This window comes from Mesoplodon bidens (genome assembly GCF_964165515.1).
Source record: "Mesoplodon bidens genome assembly, chromosome: 3".
NCBI classification, from domain to species: domain Eukaryota; kingdom Metazoa; phylum Chordata; class Mammalia; order Artiodactyla; family Ziphiidae; genus Mesoplodon; species Mesoplodon bidens.
The window spans coordinates 133,194,871-133,210,072 of NC_138178.1; the positions used below are offsets into that span (position 1 = coordinate 133,194,871).

Here is a 15,202-nt window from a genome sequence, read left to right on the forward strand (position 1 = left end):
ATAATGTGTGCAATGGCCGAGTCTAAATTCTCTTCTCTATGTGCATTTACATTTTTTACTAGCCTGTACAATTCGTACATCCATCATCAGTCTCATTTGTTAAGATATATCTTGCAGTTCCCATGAAAGAACATGTTACTGACCCTCCCGAGTTGGTCCCTAAGAAGGGTCCTTCTGCCCAGTGTTGCTCAAACCAATAGAACGAGACTGAGTTCTTCCATTTGGAAGCAAAAGAGTTTTATTCTTTGATCAAAGAACAGAGAGGTCTGTACTGCGGCTGCAGAGCACACGCTCTGCCGGAGAGACTGTGGGTGGGGCTGCTTTCTAGGGATCTCGGCAGTGGGGGAGGAGGCGGAGCTCTTGTGGGATCCGGTGCAGCTGCTGCAGCTCCGCCTCCAGATCGCAGCGTCGAGAGCAGCGGCTCTGCGCACGCCCCGCCGCCGCCGCCATCTTGAACTGAACGCTGGTTGCAGTGTTTCTGCGCAGAGCCCTGGAGCTGAGGGGACGGCACAGACGTGCTGCGCGAGGAACTCCCGGTCTGAAGGGCCAGGTGCGAGGCCTATGGATGCGGCACCCTAAGAACAAGGGAAACTACATGAAGCACAAAGGAAGAGGTTAGACTTTATCTTATAACCTAGATTCCATCTTGCTTTTCCTTGGGGAACCCAGTGGTCTTTGTCGGTGACGGATATGCTCAGAATGTAGTTCTGAAATGGATACTGGTTCTTCTTTTGTTGTAACCACAGAATGTGTGGTGACTTGAGCTACCTGGCATCTCGTGTGGCAGGGAGTGGAGCATGAATATCTGTACATGATATAAACATATGATAAGATATTAAATGGCTGGTGCTATCGCGTACTTACTATGAGACAGACAGTGTGCTAAGGGCTGAGGGATCTTACCTCAATGTTCCTGCCGTCTCTCCCATAACGTAGATACTGTCATAAAAATACCCCCACTTTTTAGAAGAGGGAACTGAGTGTCACAGGGAGGTCACGTAACTTGCCCAGGTCGTGCAAGTAGTAAATGGCACAGATAGGATTGGACCCGGGCCGTCTAACGACCAGAAAGAAGCATAAGGGATGTGTCGTCTCCCGGTGTAGCAGAGCTTAAATGTTCTCCTACTTTACCAGCAAACAAGCACACTGGTAAGGCCCTGGTGGAGCCCAGCCTTGCACTGTCCCGTATGGTAACCACGTGTGGCTATGAGCACTTGAAATGAGGCTTGTCCAATTTTGACATCTGCTGTAAGGGTAAAATAAGTACTGGATTTTTGAGGACTTACATGATAAAAAGAGTATCTCTGACCGTTTGCTCACACATATGTTCACTCATTCATTCAGTATGTCCCGACACCTGGGAGGCGCCGACGGTGGGATGTAGCAGAGTCAACCAGACAGATGTGGCTCCTGTTCTCATGTAGCTCAGTATTCTGGAAGGACTGGTGGTTTGGGGTGGGAACTGGACTCTAAGAAATAATTGTGTAAGTACTTAATTACCATCATTGTTAAAGAGGAGAAGGCGTTTGCTGTGGGAGATTACATGAAGGGCAGACCTTACCCTTGGGGGCCACTCAGTAAATTCATCCAGTAGATATTTGTTGAGTGAAAGAATGAATCTAGGGGATTCGAGGAAGCATCCCTGAGGAAATAACTTTGAGATAGAGTTCCGAAGGAGGAGGAGAGAGGTGAAATATTGGGAGCGTCTGCTGTGATCACAGGCCCACTGGGCAGGTGGCTCTGGCCGGCTCTTGCTTTATATCAGGGACAGTTGTCTCTGGCCAGGTGTCAGTGGCACAGCTGAGCCCAGAGTTTTGTGGGGTGGGCAGAGGCGTGGGGAGCTGTGTTCCCTGGCACGGGGAGGCATGGTTGCAGGCACAGGGACATCTCAGGGAGCCGGCAGGAGGGCGGCCCCTGGCCCCCTCCTCCAGCATCACCCAGTGCCCAGCACCCCCTGGCACACGGACTCAGTTTCTTCTTCATGGCTGCCTCGTGTCTTTCCTCTGCCTTCTTCTTTGCCCCCACCAGTTTGGGTCTGCAGCATTTATTTCCCGTTATTGCACAATCCATTCGACAGGTTTTTATTTTGTTGTTGTTTCCACCCAGTGTAAATGAGACCTCCAGTAGGGAGAATAACTTAAATCTCTCGTGACCCTGGAGGACAAAACGTTCCCAGTTTCTTCCCCCAGAGCAGTTTTCATTTCTGTGGCAAGTTACCACGGAATGCTTATTCTTGTTGATAACAGTGTGGCAGCGGGGACGTGAGGAGGGGGCGTGGAGAAGGAGGAGAGCCCTGGATGCGGTGGCTGGGTGCTGGCTGGCCTGAGTCTGCTGCCCGTAACTCGCCCAGTGTGACAGGGAGCTGGAGCAGGCTGGGCTGGAGGCAGAGGGCAGCTTTGGGCAGCTGGGAGGAATGCTAGGCATCTGACCTTGGGCTTCAGGCTGTGCTAAGCCTCACTCCAGTGTAGCCCCTGGGAGAGCTGATTCTTGGATGGGTCTCCTTCAGTTCTTTGCACACCTGATCCCAGGTTGCCAAGTTACCCAATGAGCTAGAAAACAATAAAACCACCATAAACCCAGCTGGGGGTGATTTTGCTGTGTTCTGAGTCTGCATATCTTGCCTGGATCTTATATTGGGCTTGAACATTAAGAGGGCTGTCCCAGGGTGGGTAACAGTGTTGGCAGGGAACTTCGGCAACGTGCCCTGAACATACTGGGCACCCAACAAATACTTGTTAAATCAACGAATAAGAATTTTAGTTAATTTGCAACACTTGTACCACCTGGGCGGAAAGTCAAGCCAGCAATGCATTATAATGTGGTTTGGTAAACATTGTGTAGCTTTGTTCTAGGATTTTCCTAAAAACCCAACTGAGTCTCAGGGGGCTCATTGTCTCTGAAGTCTCTTCCTGCTCTAAGATTCTGTGATTCTTTGAAACATGCTTGGTCAGGGACGGGCTTCCGACCTGGAGGAGGGTTGTATCCAAGTCTTCGCGTCTACCTGGTGGTGACTACTGCTTCTTTACAGCAGAGTGTTTCAACTTCAGTACTGTTGTCATTTGGAGCTGGATAATTCTTTGTGGCAGGGGGCCATTCTGTACATTGTAGGATGTTTAGTAGCATCCCTGGCCTCTACTCACCAGATGCCAGTAACACCTCCCTATCCCTCCCAAGTAGTGAGAAGCAAACTTGTTTCCAGACATTGCCCAATGTCTGCTGGAGGGCCAAACTGCCCCTGACTGAGAACCAGTGCTCTGTAGGAATAAAGTGAGACAGGGGTGCAGACTGTTTGAAAAAGACCATTATGCACAAGCAGTTTTTACAGGAATATATCACACAGCATGCAGGGTTTGTGGATTTATCTTTCCAAGGCATTTAATTTGGCACACATTAAAATTGTGTGCCAAATTAAATGCCTTGCAGGATCCCTTGCAGCACTGTGTGGCTCTGGGGGTGGATAACTGGACACAGACGATGGCTACCCACTGTGTTGTCCTTCTGTCCACACCTCCCTCCTCTATTCCTTGTGTAGAGCAGTGGTTCTAGGACCTACATATTCACTCTAATCACCGGGGGGAGCTTTTCCAAAATTAATATGCCTGGCTCCGCTGCTTGGGGTTTGACAGAATTGGTGGACCTTGGGGCCTGGGCATCTGTATTTTTCTAAAGCTTTTCAGGTGATTTAACTTTGCAGCCAGGGCTGGGAGCCCTAGCTGTGGTAAAGACCAGTCTCAGCCAGCCAGACTTTTCTGGTTTGACTGTTGATGGAACTGGGGATAATATTGGGTTGGCCAAAAAGTTCCTTCAGTTTTTTTTTTTTTTTTTTTTTTTTTTTTTTTCGGTATGTGGGCCTTTCACTGCTGTGGCCTCTCCCGTTGCAGAGCACAGGCTCCGGACGCGCAGGCTCAGCGGCCGTGGCTCACGGGCCCAGCCGCTCCGCGGCATGTGGGGTCTTCCCGGACCGGGGCACGAACCCGTGTCCCCTGCATCGGCAGGCGGACTCTCAACCACTGCGCCACCAGGGAAGCCCTCCTTCAGTTTTTTAAGTAAAAATAAAAGACACATTTTTAATTTTCACCAAGAACTTTATTGAACAACATATTCACTGTTTTGTTCCACTACCTTCTGCCATTTTTCAGGCAACTTCATAATGCCGTCTTCCCAAAACTTTTTATCTTTTTGAACAAAGAACTGTTCCAGGTGCCTTCTATAGTCTTCCAGGGGATTGAAATTTTTTCCATTAAGAGAATTTTGTAAAGACCAAAATAAATGGAAATCCAAAGGTGCAATGTCTGGTGAATATGGTGGATAAATCAGAACTTCCCAGCCAAACTGTAACAGTTTTTGCCTGGTCATCAAAGAAACGTGCGGTCTTGTGGCATCCTGATGGAAGATTATGTGTTTTCTGTTGACTAATTCTGGATGCTTTTCATTGAGTGCTGCTTTCAGTTGTTCTAATTGGGAGCAGTACTTGTTGGAATTAATTGTTTGGTTTTCTGGAAGGAGCTCATAAGAGGACTCCCTTCCAGTCCTACTATATATAACATCACCTTCTTTGCGCGAAGACTGGCCTGTGGTGTGGTTGGTGGTGGTTCATTTCACTTGCCCCATGATCTCTTCCGTTCCACATTATTGTACAGTATCCACTTTTCATTGCCCATCACAATTTATTTTAAAAATGGAACATTTTCATTACATTTAAGTAGAGAATCACATGTGGAAATACAGTCAAGAAGGTTTTTTTCGCTTAAGTTATGTGGAACCCAAACATCAAAGCGATTAACATAACCAAGCTCTTACAAATGATTTTCAGCACTTGATTTGGATATTTTGAGTATGTTGGCTATCTCCCGCGTGGTTTAACATTGATTGTTCTTAATTAATGTCTTGATTTGATTGCTGTCAACTTCAACTGGTCTACCCGACCGTGGAGCATCATCCAGCGAGAGAAATCCCCAGCATGAAACTTTGCTAACCACTTTTGACACGTTTGATCAGTCACAACACCTTCTCCATACAATGCACAAATCTTTTTTTGTGTTTCAGTTGCGTTTTTACATTTCTTGAAATGATAAAGCATAATATGCCAAAAATATTGCTCTTTTTCTTCCATCTTCAATATTAAAATGGTTACACAAAAATTCACCAATTTCACACTCCCTATTGCGAGAGCACCAGAATCACAACTAACTGCTGAACAATCATCAACAGGAAGACACTGGAACTCACCAAAAAAGATACGCCACATCCCAAAACAAAGGAGAAGCCACAATGAGACGGTAGGAGGGGCACAATCACAATAAAATCAAATCCCATAACTGCTGGGTGGGCGACTCACAAACTGGAGAACAATTATACCACGGAAGTCCACCCACAGGAGTGAAGGTTCTGAGCCCCACATCGGGCTTCCCAACCTGGGGGTCCGGCAACAGGAGGAAGAATTCCCAGAGAATCAGACTTCGAAAGCTAGCGGGATTTGATTGCAGGACTTCAACACGTCTGGGGAAAACAAAGACTCCACTCTTGGAGGGCACACACAAAGTAGTGTGTGCATTGGGACTCAGGGGAAGGAGCAGTGACCCCATAGGAGACTGAACCAGACCTACCTGCTAGTGTTGGAGGGTCTCCTGCAGAGGTGGGGGGCGGCTGTGGCTCATGATGGGGACAAGGACACTGGCAGCAGAAGTTCTGGGAAGTGCTCCTCGGCGTGAGCCCTCCCAGAGTCTGCCATTAGCCCAACCATAGAGCCTTGTAGCATCCAGTGCTGGGTCACCTCAGGCCAAACAACGAACAACCAGGGAGGGAACTCAGCCCCACCCGTCAGCAGACAAGCAGATTAAAGTTTTACTGAGCTCTGCTCACCAGAGCAACACCCAGCTCTATCCACCACCAGTCCCTCCCATCAGGAAGCTTGCACAAGCCTCTTAGATAGCCTCATCCACCAGAGGACGGATAGCAGAAGCAAAAAGTACTACCATCCTGCAGCCTGTAGAATGAAAACCACATTCACAGAAAGATAGACCAAATGAAAAGGGAGAGGACTGTGTACCAGAGAAAGGAACAAGATAAAACCTCAGAAAAACAACTAAATGATGTGGAGATAGGCGACCTTCCAGAAAAAGAATTCAGAATAATGACAGTGAAGATGTTTCAGGGCCTTGGATAAAGAATTGGAGGCAAAGATCGAGATGATGGAAGAAACATTTAACAAAGACCTAGAAGAATTAAAGAACAAATAAACAGAGATGAACAATACAATAACTGAAATGAAAAATACACTAGAAGAAATCAATAGCAGAATAACTGAGGGAGAAGAACAGATAAGTGACCTGAAAGACAGAATGGTGGAAATCACTGCCATGGAACAGAATAAAGAAAAAAGAATGAAAAGAAATGAAGATAGCCTAAGAGACCTCTGGGACAACATTAAACGCACCAACATTTGCATTATTGGAGTCCCAGAAGGAGAAGAGAGAGAGAAAGGACCTGAGAAAATATTTGCAGAGATTATAGTGGAAAACTTCCCTAATGTGGGAAAGGAAATGACACCCAAGTCCAGGAAGCACAGAGAGTCCCAGGCAGGATAAACCCAAGGAGAAACACGCTGAGACATGTAGTAATAAAACTGACAAAAATGAAAGACAAAGAAAAATTGTTGAAAGCAACAAGGGAAAAACGACAAATAACACACAAGGGAACTCCCATAAGGTTAACAGCTGATTTCTCAGCAGAAACTCTACAAACCAGAAGGGAGTGGCATGACATATTTAAAGTCATGAAAGGGAAGAACCTACAACCAAGATTACTTTACCTGGCAAGGACCATTCAGATTCAACAGAAAAATCAAAAGCTTTACAGATAAGCAAAGCTAAGAGAATTCAGCACCACCAAACCAGCTCTACAACAAATGCTAAAGGAACTTCTCTAAGTGGGAAACACAAGAGAAGAAAAGGACCTACAAAAACAAACCCAAAACAATTCAGAAAATGGTAATAGGAACATACTTATCGATAACTACCTTAAATGTGAATGGATTAAATGCTCCAACCAAAAGACACAGACAGGCTGAATGGATACAAAAACAAGGCCCAGGGCTTCCCTGGTGGCGCAGTGGTTGAGAGTCCGCCTGCCAGTGCAGGGGACACGGGTTTGAGCTCTGGTCTGGGATGATCCCACATGCCGCGGAGCGGCTGGGCCCGTGAGCCATGGCCGCTGAGCCTGCGTGTCCGGAGCCTGTGCTCCGCAGCGGGAGAGGCCACAACAGTGGGAGGCCCGCATACCACAAAAAAAAAAAAAAACAAGGCCCATATATATGCTGTCTACAGGAGACCCACTTCAGCCCTAGGAACACATACAGACTGAAAGTGAGAGGATGGAAAAAGATATTCCATGCAAATGGAAATCAAAAGAAAGCTGGAGAAGCAATACTCATATCAGATAAAATAGACTTTAAAATAAAGAATGTTACAAGAGACAAGGAAGGACACTACATAATGAACAAGGGATCAATCCAAGAAGAAGATAAAACAGTTATAAATGTTTATGCACCCAACATAGGAGCACCCCAGTACATAAGGCAAATGCTAACAACCATGAAAGGAGAAACGACAGTAACACAGTAATAGTGGGGGACTTTAACACCCCTCTTACACCAATGGACAGATCATCCAAACAGAAAATAAATAAGGAAACACAAGCTTTAAATGACACAATAGACGAGATAGATCTAAAAGATATTTGTAGAACATTCCACCCAAAAGTGGCAGAATGCACTTTCTTCTTAAGTGCATGTGGAACATTCTCCAGGATAGATCACATCTTGGGTCAAAAATCAAGCCTCAGAAAATTGAAGAAGGTTGAAATTGTATCAAGCATCTTTTCTGACCAAAACACTATGAGATTGGAAATCAATTACAGGAAAAAAACTGTAAAAAACACAAATACATGGAGGCTAAACAGTGCACTACTAAATAACCAAGAGATCACTGTAGAAATCAAAGAAGAAATAAAAACATACATAGAAACAAATGACAACGAAAACATGACGACCCACAACCTACGGGACGCAGCAAAAGCAGTTCTAAGAGGGAGGTTCATAGCTATTCAATCTCACCTCAAGAAACAAGAAGAATCTCAAGTAAACAATCTAACCCTACACTTAAAACAACTAGAGAAAGAAAACAAAGAAAACCCAAAGTCAGTAGAAGGAATGAAATCATAAAGATCAGAGCAGAAACAAATGAAATAGAAATGAAGAAAACAGTAGCAAAGATCAATAAAACTAAAAGCTGGTTCTTTGAGAAGATAAACAAAATTGATAAACCCTCAGCCATACTCACCAAGAAAAAAAGGGAGAGGACACAAATCAATAAAATTAGAAATGAAAAAGGAGAAATCACAACTGACAGTGCAGAAATACAAAGGATTATAAGAGACTACTACAAATTACTATATGCCAATAAAATGGACAACCACGAAGAAATGGACAAATTCTTGGAAAGGTACAATTTTCAAAGACTGAACCAGGAAGAATTAGAAAATATAAAGAGACCTATCACAAATAATGAAATTGAAACTAATTAAAAATCTTCCAACAAACACAAGTCCAGGACCAGATGGCTTCACAGGCAAATTCTATCAAACATTTAGAGAAGAGGTAACACCAGTCCTTCTCAACTCTTCCAAAAAATTGCAGAGGGAGAAACACTCCCAAATTCGTTCTACGAAGCCACCATCACCCTGATACCAAAACCAGAAAAAGCTATTCCAAAAAAAGAAAATTATAGACCAATATCACTGATGAACATAGATGCAAAAATTCTGAGCAAAATACTAGCAAGCAGAATCTAACAGCACATTAAAAGGATCGTACACCATGATCAAGTGGGATTTATCCCAGGGATGCAAGGATTCTTCAATATATGCAAATCAATCATTGTGATACACCACATTAACAAACTGAAGGATGAAAACCATATGATCATCTCAATAGATGCAGAAAAAGCTTTTGACAAAATTCAACACCATTTTAGGATAAAAAAGCTCTCCAGAAAATGGGCATAGAGGGAACCTACCTCAATATAATAAAGGCCATATATGACAAACCCACAGCTAGCATCATACTCAATGGTGAAAAACTGAAACATTTCCGGTAGGATCAGGAACAAGACAAGGATGTCCACTCTCGTCACTATTATTCAACATAGTTTTGGAAGTCCTAGCCACAGCAGTCAGAGAAGAAAAAGATATAAAAGGAATCCAAATTGGAAAAGAAGAAGTAACACTGTCACTGTTTGCAGATGACATGATACTATACATAGAGAATCCTGAAGATGCCACCAGAAAACTACTAGAACTAATCAATGAATTTGGTAAAGTAGCAGGATACAAAATTAATGCACAGAAATTCTTGTATTCCTATACAGTAACAATGAAAAATCAGAAAGAGAAATTAAGGAAACAATCACATTCACCCTTGCAACAGAAAGAATAAAATACCTAGGAATAAACCTACCTAAGGAAGTGAAAGACCTGTACTCAGAAAACTATAAGACACTGATGAAAGAAATCAAAGATGACACAAACAGATGCAGAGATATACCATGTTCTTGGATTGGAAGGATCAATATTGTGAAAATGACTATACTATCCAAAGCAATCTACAGATTCAATGCAATCCTTATCAAATTAGCAATGGCATTTTTTTTTTTGCAGAACTAGAACAAAAAGTCTTAAAATTTGTATGGAGACACAAAAGACCCTGAATAGCCCAAGGAATCTTGAGGGGGAAAAACGGAGCTGGAGGAATCAGACTCCCTGACTTCAGACTATACTACAAAGCTACAGTAATCAAGACAATATGGTACTGGCATCAAAACAGAAATATAGATCAATGGAACAGGATAGAAAGCCCAGACATAAACCCATGCACCTATGGTCAACTAATCTATGACAAAGCAGCAAGGATATACAATGGAGAAATGACAGTCTCTTCAATAAGTGATGCTGGGAAAACTGGGCAGCTACATGTAAAAGAATGAAATTAGGGCTTCCCTGGTGGTGCAGTGGTTGAGAGTCCACCTGCCGATGCAGGGGACACGGGTTCGTGCCCCGGTCTAGGAGGATCCCACATGCCGCGGAGCGGCTGGGCCTGTGAGCCATGGCTGCTGACCTGCGCGTCCGGAGCCTGTGCTCTGCAACAGGAGAGGCCACAACAGTGAGAGGCCTGTGTACTAAAAAAAAAAAAAAAAAAAAAAAAAAAAAAAGAATGAAGTTAGAATACTCCCTAACACCACACACAAAAATAAACTAAAAATGGATTAAAGGCTTAAATGAAAGACCAGACACTATAAAACCTTTATAGGAAAACATAGGAAGAACACTCTTTCACATAAATCACAGTGAGATCTTTTTTGACCCATCTCCTAGAGTAATGGAAATGAAAACAAAAAGAAACAAATGGGACCTAATGAAAACCTAAAAGCGTTTGCACAGCAAAGGAAACCATAAGCAAGACGAAAAGACAACCGTCAGAATGGGAGAAAATATTCGCAAATGGATCAACGGACAAAGGATTAATCTCCAGAATATATAAACAGCTGGTGCAGCTCAATATTAAAAAAACAAACAACCCAATCAAAAAATGGGCAGAAGACGTAAATAGACATTTCTCCAAAGAAGACATACAGATGGCCAAGAGGCATATGAAAAGCTGCTCAACATCACTAATTATTATAGAAATGCAAATCAAAACTACAGTAAGGTATCACCTCACACCAGTTAGAATGGGCCTCATCAGAAAATCTATGAACAACAAATGCTGGAGAAAAAAGGAACTCTCTTGCACTGTTGGTGGGAATGTAAATTCATACAGCCACTATGGAGAACAGTATAGATGTTCCTTAAAAACCTAAAAATAGAATTACCATATGACCCAGCAGTCCCACTACTGGGCATATACCCAGAGAAAACCATAATTCCAAAAGACCCCAGGCACCCCAATGTTCATTGCAGCACTATTTACAATAGCCAAGTCATGGAAGCAACCTAAATGCCCACTGACAGATGAATGGATAAAGAAGATGTGGTACAATACACAATGGAATATTACTCAGCCATAAAAAGGAACGAAATTGGTTCATTTCTAGAGACGTGGATGGACCTAGAGCCTGTCATACAGAGTGAAGTAAGTCAGGAAGAGAAAAACAAATATCATGTATTAACGTATATATGTGGAATCTAGAAAAATGGTACAGATGGACCGGTTTGCAAGGCAGAATAGAGACACAGATGTAGAGAGCAAATGTATGGACACCAAGGGCGGAAAGTGGGGGGTGCGGGGTGGTGGTGGGATGAATTGGGAGATTGGGATTGACACATTTACAGTAATATGTGTATAATAGATAGCTAATAAAAAAATCACCAGTTTCAATTTTTTTAAAATGCACGCTATGACAGCTGTCACAATACAACGTAAGAAAATTGTTTCAAATGAAGTTAAAGACAGCTAAGCACTAGTAGAGCCATCTTACAGAAAAACATGAACTTTTTGGCCAACCCAATAATGGCTTTGTGGTGACAAGTAAAGAAGGTAACATTTGCAAAAGGGTCTTACTGTAAGGTACATAATAAGTGCTCAGTAGATGCTCTCTCCTTTTGGGTCTGCCTTCCCTTACCTACTTCCTTTCTTGTGCCCTCTCCCTTCTGGGACCACCAGATCTTGGGGCACTCTGTGTGCCTGATGTGGGGTTGCTTCTCTCCACTCACTATGGAACTGCACACACTTTAGTCCCCTGCACCTGGAAAGCACAAGTTTCTGCACATTTTTGAGGCACTTGGGCCACAGCAGGACTCAGAGTGCTCTCTCAAGTGTATTCCTGGAGGTCATTGGAGGGGCCAACAGTGAGCCGCCAGGGGTGGGGACCAAGAGAACCCATTCCCTGCCAGGGGTGTGCCTCAATCACAGCCTGCTATTTTTTTTTAAAAAAAATTTTATTTGTTTTTGGGTTTCCCTGGTGGTGCAGTGGTTGAGAGTCTGCCTGCCAATGCAGGGGACACGGGTTCGAGCCCTGGTTTGGGAGGATCCCACATGCCGCAGAGCAACTAGGCCTGTGAGCCACAGTTACTGAGCCTGCGTGTCTGGAGCCTGTGCTCTGCAACAAGAGAGGCCGTGATAGTGAGAGGCCCGCGCACCGCGATGGAGAGTGGCCCCCGCTCGCCACAACTAGAGAAAGCCCTCGCACAGAAACGAAGACCCAACACAGCCAAAAATAAATAAATAAGTAAAATTAAAACAAAAACAAACCAAAAAAACTATTCCCTTTTAAAAAAATTTATTATTATTTTATAGGGAGGTAGGTGTTTGGGCAGAGCCCATATATTAGTAGACCTGAGTCACACAGGTCAACAGAAGGTGACAGGAAAAGGAGGGGTTTCATTCATTCTTTTACTCCCTTATCCTTTTATTTTCTTGTTAAAGGGCCCCCTGCAGACGCAGGCCCCTGGAATTGGAACAATGCCTTGGTATGTTTAACTAGAGAGTGATGAATACCCCTGGAAAGAATGCTGCTGACCAGCCACAATGTTTAACCAGGGGCAAGGAGCTCCTGCCAACATCTGGTCTGTGCTTGAGCTTTAGAGAATCCCACCATTTTATCAATCAGCAGTTGGTTGTCACAGATGTATTAGCATGAAGCAGCTTTGTTAATAAGTACAAATGTTACATGTCCACTAGATTATTTCCTCAGTTGATTCTCTTCCCTTGGAATGTAATGCTTATAAAATATATGAGGTGAATGTTCTTCAGTGGTTTGCCAGAAAAAGGTAACCCTAGGCAGGTGATTTGTAACCAGAAACTCTGGGTAGATTCTTTGACCTTACCTGAGAAACCCATTCTAGGCATGTCACTAGACCAGTGGTTCAACCAGGGGTAATTTTGCCCCTGGGGGAACATATGGCAACGCCTGGAAACATTTTTGGTTGTGACAACAAGGGGAGGATGCTACTTGCATTTAGCGAGTAGAGGCCAGGGATCCTGCTAACCATTCTACAAAGCACAGGACAGAGTTACCCAACAAAGAATTATTTAGTCCAAAATGTCAGTACTATCGAGGTTGAGAAACCATGGTTTAGGCCAACCAGTGTCCAGTGCTGGCTCTGTGCTCTCACTGGCGTGTGAGGTCCAGGTGGCTTTGTCCAACCAAAGCCTGGCTCTCACCTGCTGAAACAGCTCACGTAGGTTGGTCATGGTTAGATCTGGGCACACTGTGGTCAAACGATGATGGTGACACCTACATACGTGACTTTTTCATTAATACCTATTCTGTGCCCGTCCAGAGCTGGGCCTCTTATGCACATTATCCCATTGAATTCTCACAGCAGTCCCAGCTCACGTAGATGAGCAAGCAGATCCTCAGACAAGTGCAGTTGCTTGGCCAAGCCTGCACGGCTAGTAAGCAGAGGATTCAGGGTTTGTACCCAGGTCTCTTCCCTCCAGAGCCGGGGTTGCCTATTCCCAAGGAAATCGAGGGGAAGGGCAGTGGCTAAGCGTCTTTCATTCAGCTTTTGGATGGGTTTTGCCCAAGAATTGGTCATCCCCTCCTTTAGGTAACCTGTAGTCGTATTAAGTCATCACCTTTGTAACTTTTTAACCTTACCTTGATTCATCTTTAATGACTAGTGATTTTGGCTGGTACTCTTTCATAAGTAACAGCAACATCATGTCACACAATGAGCAGACTAACTTGCCTGAATCTCTCAATCTTCACATTGCCTAAGCAAGGCGTGCTGTAGTGAGCCTCAGGTTCTCTGGTGCCTCCAGATGGTCCATTGAGCTGGGATGACACTGCTCCTACCTACATCAGCTGTAAGGACATGGAAGCTCAGGGGCCCTCCAGGCTCCCATGTCTGATGTCTGCAAACACTCTTGTCACCCATGCAGCTATTGTAACGCTGAGACTTCTCTGGGTAGCTCTGGAGAGGTCCCACTGGTACCAGAATACATGGGTAGCCAGGCCAAATACTTAATTCCAAGACAAGTTCCGGCAATTAGGCATGTCGCACAGCTTCTTTGGGTCTCGGTTTCTGTATCTGAACACAAGGAGATGTATTTTTTGCACTTTTCTATCTCTATAATTCTATGACTCAAGACAGAGAGAAATTTGAATTCCAATCTAAAGGTAGAGGGGAAAAGTCCAGAGAGATTGCAGTTTGCCACATCAGAAGGAAGGCAGAAACTTCAGACTAGGGCTCCCATGTTTAGACTTCAGCAAGCTTCTATTACCTCTGCAATTTCCCACCTTCATTATTTTTTATCTTTGTTGGTTTACAGAAAACCCTGAAAGTGGATGTGGGCAAGGGGAAGGAGGCAGACTGATTCTGGGTCCCTCAAAAACACTGTGCCTTAGATCTAACTTCATGTTTGTGCTTCCTGGGGTCTCTCTCTCTTGGAGAAGGCCAGAGGAAGCTTTCTCTAGTTCTTCTGGCTAAATACTCCTGAGTAAATGCTCTCCCCCCCTTCCCCATGTACTTTGGTCTGGGTCTTTGCCACCCCTCCACTCCCCCCATATCCCCTTCAAGAGAATGGAATCTGCCCCTGTTCACAGGTCGGGTCGCACTGGAAATTATGATGGGACCCTGTACTGCCTAAATCCTACTGACAGACTGGGGGCCACACCTCACCTGAGGGGGAGGTCCTTGGTAGTAGACTGGCCAGTGAGCGAAGTCAGCCGGATTCCCTCTCTGGGAAAAATGTGAGTTAGGAGTCACAGGGGAACAGAGAACACTCAGGCTGAAAGATCCTGTCAACTAAGAGGCTGAGATGAGCATTAAGGTAACAGTCCTTTTTCAAGGTGAGGAAATTGAAAGATGAAAGATGCTCATGAGGGTTAAGATTTGCATTCGTGACAGAACCTGGGAAGGTCTGGTTGGGCCACTTCCTGTCCTGATCATCTGCTGTGCTGGCCGTGTCAGGGTGAACAAGACAAGTTAGGCCCCTGCCAGGGCGATGTGTGCTAAGAGGCGCAGCTATTAGAAGGGGCTTCAACAGGATTTGTTTTTTGACTTGCTCTTTGCTCGAAAGTCTCTTAGTACAAGTGGGAATTTGGATTTCAGGAGGACAAGTGCAAGTGTAAAATCCATTCTTTAAAGCCTAGCTTGGAGCAGGCCCTGCCTGTGAAAAAACTGGGATGCCTATGAAATTGGC

General features: G+C 44.4%; 1 long non-coding RNA gene across 1 annotated transcript in view; it reads left to right on the plus strand.

Moving 5' to 3' along the window:
- Positions 1 to 304: 304 nt before the first annotated feature.
- The window catches only part of LOC308614328, a 236,911-nt gene continuing 222,013 nt past the window's right edge, over positions 305 to 15,202 (plus strand). Inside the window, exon 1 of the long non-coding RNA XR_014015379.1 lies at positions 305 to 614. This is a non-coding gene — a long non-coding RNA (uncharacterized lncRNA). The remainder of the gene's footprint in view (positions 615 to 15,202) is intronic.